The sequence below is a fragment of the Silurus meridionalis genome, chromosome 3 (assembly GCF_014805685.1).
Source record: "Silurus meridionalis isolate SWU-2019-XX chromosome 3, ASM1480568v1, whole genome shotgun sequence".
Taxonomy (NCBI): Eukaryota; Metazoa; Chordata; class Actinopteri; order Siluriformes; family Siluridae; genus Silurus; species Silurus meridionalis.
Genome location: NC_060886.1, coordinates 12,593,102 through 12,602,468, shown reverse-complemented (window position 1 = coordinate 12,602,468; position 9,367 = coordinate 12,593,102). Strand labels below are relative to the sequence as shown.

Below are 9,367 nucleotides of genomic sequence, written 5' to 3'. Positions count from 1 at the left end.
TCCTTTTCTCTTTTGTTTATTATTATTTTCCTTCTTTTCTACTTTTCTTCTTTTTTGTTCTTTTTTCTTTTGTGCCCACGTGTGCACACAAAGTGTCCCAAACCCATCATAGCAATGCTTGTGAGTTGAACTTCACCACCTACTTCTACAGAACAACCTATTCACTTTTCATTTTGTCACGCAATTTTTTTATCATCAACTGCTGCATACGGCAGGTTGCCACCCCTACTCACAAAGAAGTCATTGTAGATTCTATAGAAACAAAGAACTATTACCCGTAAAATCTCTTATCTAAACAGAACTGAAACAAAAATCATGCCTGTAAGTTAAAGTTACACGTCTACTTTGTTTAATTACATAGACAGGATTATTTTGTACGGAAAGTTTGAAATTTTGTATATAGTGTTGTGCTTACCTCAAAAATTACCATATTTTTGTGGGACTGCCCCACCCAAAATGTGTTCAAAGTTCTTAAAGTTGGACTTGATGACTAGGCTCGTCTGCAATAAAGACTATTGTCTTTAATTTCCATGTCTACTCGTCTTCGCTGGAAAAAAAAGGTTCACAGAACAACCTTTGGGACATTATACAAGCTATTCCAAAAGCTCATGTTCCTCAAAGCAAAATACATACATTTACATTTACAGCATTTAGCCGACGCCCTTATGTGTAATGTGTAGCATAAATGGCATATTATTTTCTTGTGGAAAAAACCCAAAACAATCACTGTGCACTAAAGCAGGCTGGTTTTGTAGTTACCTGTTGCTCATAGCGGATATAAGGGTCTTCAACCCAGACTTTATTCAGTTCTTCACTAATGTATGGCTCAAAAAGAGTCTCATGAAACATGTGTTGCTGTCAGCAATTTTAATTTGCTCATAGTAGTTCCCTTCTGAAAAAATTAAGAAAATCACATTGATTTTTCAAGAATTTATTTGCAAATTATGGTGGAAAATAAGTATTTGGTCAATAACAAAAGTTTCTCAATACTTGATAGCACATATCTAAGTCTTTTTCATTCGTGTGAGACAGTGAACATATGTGCCAATACTCTTCTTAACATTACAGTTGTTAAAAGTCTACTGTTAGACTCAGATGGTGAGAGGCAGCTGTGCGCTTGATCAGGCACCAGCCTTGTTCTTCCGCAAACAGAGAGACTATGTAGAGTAAGATAAGAATATGTGTTTCATATTGGTCTTTCCTTTTGGTTTCTTAAAGTAATCCAGCCCTCTGCCAATCTTAACTGTTATAATACTGTTATATTTTTTGTTAATTTTTTCTGTAAGTCTCCACAAGGTTTTTATACACTGTTACTAGTAGTTTGGCCTATTCCTCCTTGCAGATCTCCTCTAGAGCAGTGATGTTGATTACAGTTCATCATCAGAAATTTCAAAGTCACTGTCATAGTCTTCAGCTGACGATTTGTTTAAGAAGTTGATGTTCTCTGCTCCAAACAATACGTGCAGGTGACAGTCTCTTGCTTGCACCCTCATCTCTCTGATTTTACGTTGCTTTCTGTGGATGATGCTCTGCAGACTTTTCAAACCTTCTTCACTTAGGCCACATTGAGAATCTTAAAAGAAGAACAAAATAACATTAAACTTCCCTTCGATACTTTAAAAACAGTCATCATTGTTGTGTATGTTTATGGTTGCCTCCTAAAAGTAATGCAAAAATGTTTGTCAGAAGTTAGTTATATATAGTTATATACTCATTTGAATTGGTTGTACAGTTGCAGAAAAAAACAAACTCCACAGCACGTAGTGACACTCGCGTCCCTGTCGTTATTAGAGAGTAATTACATATTTGGGGTAGGAAATTCAAAATTGGAACACTGAAATAGTTTCAAGGACAACAAGCAAGATTGCAAAAAAAAACACTTACCAATTGGTGAAAGATTTGTGCAAAGTGTAATAATGGCTTATACAGCTACAGCCACTTGCGGTGCAATAAAGTATGTTTTAATTAATAGGCTACTTTTTACTTTAATGATTAGACAAGACACGTCCTCTATGTAGTTATAGGAACATGCACTTTAGTAAAAAATAAACTCTCTCTAACTAGTAAAATAAAAAATAGTCTGACAGTTGTGATGGCTGACATAACTTACTTATAACATTCTTTCTCACCCGTGGAACTGAAACTGTGTTTTGTTAGTTTATTTTCCAGAAAAAAATATTTCAGTTAGGAGCAGCCCTATGTTTATGCTTATGTTTGTGCCATATATTACAAATTCTTACTTTTTAGTCTCTCACTGGCAATCAAACCAGACAGTTCTCTAAGGGTCTCAGCACGAGTTGAAAGATATTTCTAATGGTGGTCCATTTCTGCAACAAGAATCGTCTCCTCCTGAAGTCGCCTTAGTGACATGATTTTGAATACCTTTCTTTTTGTCCTTAGATTGACAGCATCAGAAACGCATGAGAAAAACTTACATCATATGGGGTTGCAGATTGAACATTGTGGTATTGTGGGTAATGTGTCTTTATGTAAAAGAATTGTCAGAAGACTAGTGTACATACCACTGTGTGGTAGCTGCTATGGCCAAGCTGTCTCACCAGACAAAATGTACACAGTGGTAGCTGCTATGGCCAAGCTGTCTCACCAGACAAAATGGTTTACATGCACAGAGTTTCTGTGTTTGGAACCATTAAGTTGTATTTCTCTACAGCTGATGTCAGGATCCCCTTCTTTTTCCTGATCTTGTGGCGGATCCTGGCACGACCTTTGTTGCCATCTGTATCTTTATAGAGATGCTGGAACATCTCTTGATACTTGCCACCAGCACCTCAATTTTGCTGGCCATGGCATCAACATCATTTGTGGTGGTGGTTGTTGTTGCTGAGAAGAAATAAGTGGTACAAAATTACAAAGAGAGTAACAAGTACAATTATTCACAACTAAATGTATAACTACAGGGAGTGCAGAATTATTAGGCAAGTTGTATTTTTGAGGATTAATTTTATTTGAGGATTTAATTTGAACAACAACCATGTTCTCAATGAACACAAAAAACTCATTAATATCAAAGCTGAATATTTTTGGAAGTAGTTTTTAGTTTTAGCTATTTTAGGGGGATATCTGTGTGTGCAGGTGACTATTACTGTGCATAATTATTAGGCAACTTAACAAAAAACAAATTCATACCCATTTCAATTATTTATTTTTACCAGTGAAACCAATATAACATCTCAACATTCACAAATATACATTTCTGACATTCAAAACCAAACAAAACAAATCAGTGACCAATATAGCCACCTTTCTTTGCAAGGACACTCAAAAGCCTGCCATCCATGGATTCTGTCAGTGTTTTGATCTGTTCACCATCAACATTGCAGCAGCAACCACAGCCTCCCAGACACTGTTCAGAGAGGTGTACTGTTTTCCTCCTTGTAAATCGCACATTTGATGATGGACCACAGGTTCTCAATGGGGTTCAGATCAGGTGAACAAGGAGGCCATATCATTAGATTTTCTTCTTTATACCCTTTCTTGCCAGCCACGCTGTGGAGTACTTGGACGTGTGTGATGGAGCATTGTCCTGCATGAAAATCATGTTTTTCTTGAAGGATGCAGACTTCTTCCTGTACCACTGCTTGAAGAAGGTGTCTTCCAGAAACTGGCAGTAGGACTGGGAGTTCAGCTTGACTCCATCCTCAACCCGAAAAGGCCCCACAAGCTCATCTTTGATGATACCAGCCCAAACCAGTACTCCACCTCCACCTTGCTGGCGTCTGAGTCGGACTGGAGCTCTCTGCCCTTTACCAATCCAGCCACGGGCCCATCCATCTGGCCCATCAAGACTCACTCTCATTTCATCAGTCCATAAAACCTTAGAAAATCAGTCTTGAGATATTTCTTGGCCCAGTCTTGACGTTTCAGCTTGTGTGTCTTGTTCAGTGGTGGTCGACTTTCTGCCTTTCTTACCTTGGCCATGTCTCTGAGTATTGCACACCTTGTGCTTTTGGGCACTCAGTGATGTTGCAGCTCTGAAATATGGCCAAACTGGTGGCAAGTGGCATCTTGGCAGCTGCACGCTTGACTTTTCTCAGTTCACGGGCAGTTATTTTGCGCCTTGGTTTTTCCACACGCTTCTTGCGACCCTGTCGACTATTTTGAATGAAACGCTTGATTGTTCGATGATCACGCTTCAGAAGCTTGGCTATTTTAAGACTGCTGCATCCCTCTGCAATATATCTCACTATTTTTGACTTTTCTGAGCCTGTCAAGTCCTTCTTTTGACCCATTTTGCCAAAGGAAAGGAAGTTGCCTAATAATTATGCACACCTGATATAGGGTGTTGATGTCATTAGACCACACCCCTTCTCATTACAGAGATGCACATCACCTAATATGCTTAATTGGTAGTAGGCTTTCCAGCCTATACAGCTTGGAGTAAGACAACATGCATAACGAGGATGATGTGGTCAAAATACTCATTTGCCTAATAATTCTGCACTCCCTGTAGTAATATATTTCCAAAGGTTTTACAACTCTGAAAAATCCGGCATGACCAAATATAATTTATAATCACAAATATCACTTCAATTTAATAAAATTCTAAACTTTTTCAAAAAAGGATTTTGTCCCCTTGTGGGGCTCGATTTCTAGCGTGGTATCCTTGTGATGTCCACTTTCTCTCACTCACACACACACACACACACACACACACACACACACACACACACACACACACACACACACACACACACACACACACACACACACACCTGTTTTTGCTACTGGGTGGGGACACATGGCAAAATGCATGGCAAAATGACACATGGCAAAATGCAGCCTGGTGGGAACCACCCTTTATGAGTGGTCTACAGACAAGGCAGAAACTGATCCAGTGTCAATTTACAGCTGTTATAACGGCCATCACTTGTAAACTTGAGTCTGACCCCCATAAGACTGACCTGACATTTTACTAACTGCTGGGGACCCAGTCATGTAGAAGACCCTCCTGGGGGCCCGTGATGTAATGTTTTGATATGCTAATTAATGACGTAATTGTGTGTGTTTAAAAGGTTACCAATGGGGACCTCACCTCAAACTTCTTAAATCAGCATTCGGACACAGGTCAGCAGGTGCTCCCTGCTACCTCTAAACACAACTGTACTGCAAAATACATTAAAATTCAAATAAATTGTATTCAAATAAATTATTCTTTGGCAAAGTTAGTTCTGACAACTTTGTCATAGCTTTTGAACAAAGTTATGAAGTGCAACAGTTTTATTTAAATTTAAATGAAACATGGGTGTGGATGGACAAATGCATTTACATAATATCAGAACAATGTGAACAAGGAGTGCAAAACTTTTCCATGAACACCTTTATTTTCTTTTATCACACTCCCCTCTTGAGTGCTGTGATTTATGTAAAATTTCACGGCTTCCCAGGTTCTATTCTGGAGCAACACCAGAGCTGACCTGATGCAGTCTTCACACTCTCTTTTCCCTGGTACCCTGCTAGATGTGATGAAATGTAGAAGTTTGTTCTCCACCGCCTTCACCTCATCTTCAGTCCATTTCCTCTTTTGGTTTTTTGACACACCTAAAAATGTAAATAATTTTACCTCAACTTTCAAAGAGACAATCTTTCACCTCACTTTAAAAAGCTGAGTGCAGAGTACACCAGCAACCAATACCAAGTAGTACCAGACCATTACTACTGAGGCCTAGAATACTTTAATATTCAGTACATCTGCAGGAAACTAGACTCCATTTAATGCAGCTGCTGGCTAGGTCGCCATATGTCACTTTCAGGCTATGTGTTTGGTTTAAGTTATTTAAACAGGCACGATCACCTATTTCATCTGGACTTATGCAAAACATATCAAAAGAAATTTAAATATTTGATGTAGTTTTGATTTTATGAGTTGTAACTCCCAGTTCCCGTTGCCTGTTTAGGGTATAAAAAAGATTATCCACAGTATTGACAATGAATTGTGTTTCATGGTAAACTGGGCTCCCTGTACTGGTCATATTGCAAATTCTGGGGTGACTGACGGGTGAAAAGTCGGTTGTGGATGGTGGAGGGCCAGTAGACATCTCGTTCCAGGACCAGGGCCCCTAGGGAAGACCATTATAGGCCCTCCAGGCCTCTGGGCCCACTGCACACGGTCCCCCTTCTCAATCTATGTATTTTGAGTTAAAAAAAAGTTATGTTCACATGTAAAACTGATATTACTACTTTTTGTTGACTTTGTTGATCTTTGCATTTTTAACTACTTGCAGAGAATTTTTCTTCTTGCAACGCTGCAGGGTGGTAGCCCTCCAGGAGCAGGATTGGACACTCATGTTCTACCATAAAATGAGCATGTGTAACTCTGCAAGAAAATATCTAGTTAAAAATGCAAAGATTGTCAACAAAATATATAGATATAGAATATAGATTTACTTATCACAAAATCTGAATGTCCAGCACCAATGACGCCCATGTTGGGTTTAGGTCAGGCTGACTAATTGATCACAGAAAACTTTAAACGAATCATGTGACCAGCATACTCAAGACTGACCAGGTTATGATAAATGATACAAGGATTTAATGAAAACATCGTTCTTATGCCCCAAACAAGACACTAAAGAGTATGTAACTTGTGGTTCACATTGCCTGTTTTAGGGTTAAAGGTTATGTGGCAGTTGTAGTTGTTTATCAAGTCTAAAGGAAAGTAATTGTAAGGAATCGTATGAAGAGGAATTGGTTAACCTCAGAAATGCATAGAGACAAACATGTTAATGTTTGTTCTTGCGTTTCAGCACGCGTAACAGAATATATCCAAAATACCAAGAAATACTGTACATTTAAGTGGTCTCTAATAAGACTTTAAATGTAAAGTCGCAATAACTGTAACTAGGCAACTCAGTTATGAGCGGTGCGGTCCCGACTCTTTACCTGACTTTGAAGGCAACTCCTTCTCCTTTACTGACTTGTCGCCAAATGAAAGTTCTTCTGGAAGATAAAGCACTTCAACATTTTGGGGCACTGTAAGCAAATGCATCAATATGATGACTGTTTAAGATCATCCTCAGAGGACAGGTTTGACTTTACCTGTAGTTGTTGAAGGGGAATGATGTCGCTTCTTTGGCTGAGGCATGTCACTCTCCCCCGAAGACTTGCTGCCAACCGAAGATTCGTCTGAAGGACAGAAAATAAAAGGCTTTCACCGTACACCATAACCAAAAGCAAGCAATTAAAAAATACATATGAAATACAGGTTGTTCTAGGCAAGATAAGTCCAGACCAATCTATTCTCACATTGTATCGTTTATATAAACAGTCAAAGGCAGAGATAGCGATGGCCATGGTCTGAATTGGGCGGCATATTGACGTGGTCTGAGAAAGACAACTTGTCAGTCAGTCATGAGTCATGACACCCAGGTTTCTCACAACTGATTTGGATTCAAGTTGTCATTCTGTGAGAGGAATTCAGAGACCTGTTTAAAAACTGCTCTTTTCATAGCCTCAGATAAAAATGGGAAAAGTGAAATCAGACAATATTTTCTCAACTCAGCAGGACTGAAAGAAGGTTTGAGCAGGGAAGTTACCCAAGCCTGTTTGAATGTGGTATGAAATGTTCCAGAAGCCAGTGAAACGTGATTGTTGGCACAATAGTAAAAGTTATGGCTTTGATAAGGGTCAGTATGAATGGAGTCCATCAGAAATGCAGTATGATGGCCAAAAGTCAGTGAGCGAATGGTGGAAGTGACACGCACTTGACAGGGAAGGCAGGTTGTTTCCAAGTGGTTCAGAGAATTGGTTACTAATGGATTGGTTACTAGAATTCTGGCATTTTCTCTCAGCAGCTCTGAGATCAGTATGCATGTTTGATAGATAGAGGACACAACATGTCCAGACATGAGCTTAGTGTAGAGCAGAGAGACTCTATGGCATCATGGACCTCCAGTGAGGAAAATGTGTCGATGTAGAGTTAAGGTGACCAATGAGAAGTGGGTGGGAAACAAACAGGTTGCAGTAGAAATAGTGGTACCAGTAGTGGTGTAACAAAGAATGAAATTAACTGAATGAAACAGTGGTTCAGAGATGTGCAGAGGCGTGACCAGTAGGCATTCAGTGGAACAGCTTGAGTGAGAATGAGTTAAAGATCCTTACCTGCTTATAGCAAGTCAAAGGGCTGCAAACCTGTTTTATCAGGGACAGCCATACAAATTTTTATAATACAAATAGCTAAATCAATATTTTCTATCGTTCTTTATCCACCAGGAATTCACATCAGATCACAGCTGACCATACCTGTAGATGCTAAAGAGGAGTGACATCGTTTTTTCGGCTGGGGCATCTCACTCTCTTCATCCTCACTTTCAGACACATTACCATCACTACCTATGTTCACTTTCTCTGCAGAAAAGCGTGTAGAAAAGCATTTGTTGTCATGCACCATGTAGAGTTTCTTGTAAATGAACTAAATGTCAATATATAATACGTATAAGAGCAAACATTTTTATGCCACGTTTTCTTACCATAAGGCTCAAGGTGAATTTCATCAAGGTTTTTCCCCATGAATTCTGATACTCTGCCCTGTTCAAGGGCTATCAGCACCTTGCTGATCTTTGCTAACTGTAACGTCCCTTCAGGCAACCGGTAAAACTTTCCTATGGACTCTTATATCATGTCCCAGAAAATCTGCTAACTGTTCATCTTAGTATCTGTCAGATTAAGCACTTTAGATAAAGTTGCAATATGTTTCCACAGCTTTGTGGATGACAGATTCTTTGGATGTTTGGCTCCACACTGGTGGGCAACCTTCCTGATGCATTCTGTGCCATGGTAGAATGAGTTCTCAGTCATGGGCTTTGCAAAAAAAAAAAAAAAATTTCATCCAGTACACCACATGTTTGACGATTCTTTACAAGTAGCTCCATGGAGTCCATCATACTTGGGGTCAGGAGTATTGGCACCTTTCTGTATCCCTTGCCTCTAATTTCGATGCATTGGAAATGCTGACAGAGCTTCTGCTCAACTTCAGATAAAGCATCAGCGACATCGGAATGTAAAAGATGTTTCGGAGAAGATATGAATTCAACCTCATTTTTGAAACTTCTGCTCTCCTGCGATTAAACAGAATTACTTCACACAGAGTTATTTGGGCAAGAATTGACCAGTTCTTCTGACTTTTCTCAAGTTTGAGCTTTTCTTGGTACAGATTAGTTTGATTGCTGAGATGCATGTGCATTTTTTTTTTTAACATCCTCAGTAAAAGGGAGAAGTCTTCAAGGCTGAGGCTGACACACATTCATTCCATTTTGTGGCATACATTTGCTTAAACATTTTTACATGTTGGACATCATTTTCCTCTCCTGCGATCATTGCTTCACATTCTGCAATATCCGACATTTTTTTA

The 9,367-nt window shown here is 39.2% G+C and overlaps 1 long non-coding RNA gene across 4 annotated transcripts; it reads right to left on the bottom strand.

The window, feature by feature from the left end:
• Positions 1-915: 915 nt before the first annotated feature.
• Positions 916-8,523, bottom strand: LOC124382892. Of its 4 annotated transcripts, XR_006925133.1 has the most exons (10): positions 8,487-8,523; positions 8,260-8,364; positions 8,119-8,148; positions 7,057-7,143; positions 6,901-6,957; positions 5,338-5,559; positions 5,054-5,124; positions 2,523-2,841; positions 2,241-2,395; positions 916-1,573 (listed from the first exon to the last, which is right to left on the bottom strand). It is a non-coding gene; the product is annotated as an uncharacterized LOC124382892 (long non-coding RNA). The 4 variants fall into 4 exon arrangements; XR_006925132.1 differs by lacking the exon at positions 2,241-2,395; XR_006925134.1 differs by lacking the exon at positions 2,241-2,395 and having other exon boundaries at positions 5,054-5,119; positions 5,436-5,559.
• Between the last annotated feature and the right edge of the window lie 844 nt (positions 8,524-9,367).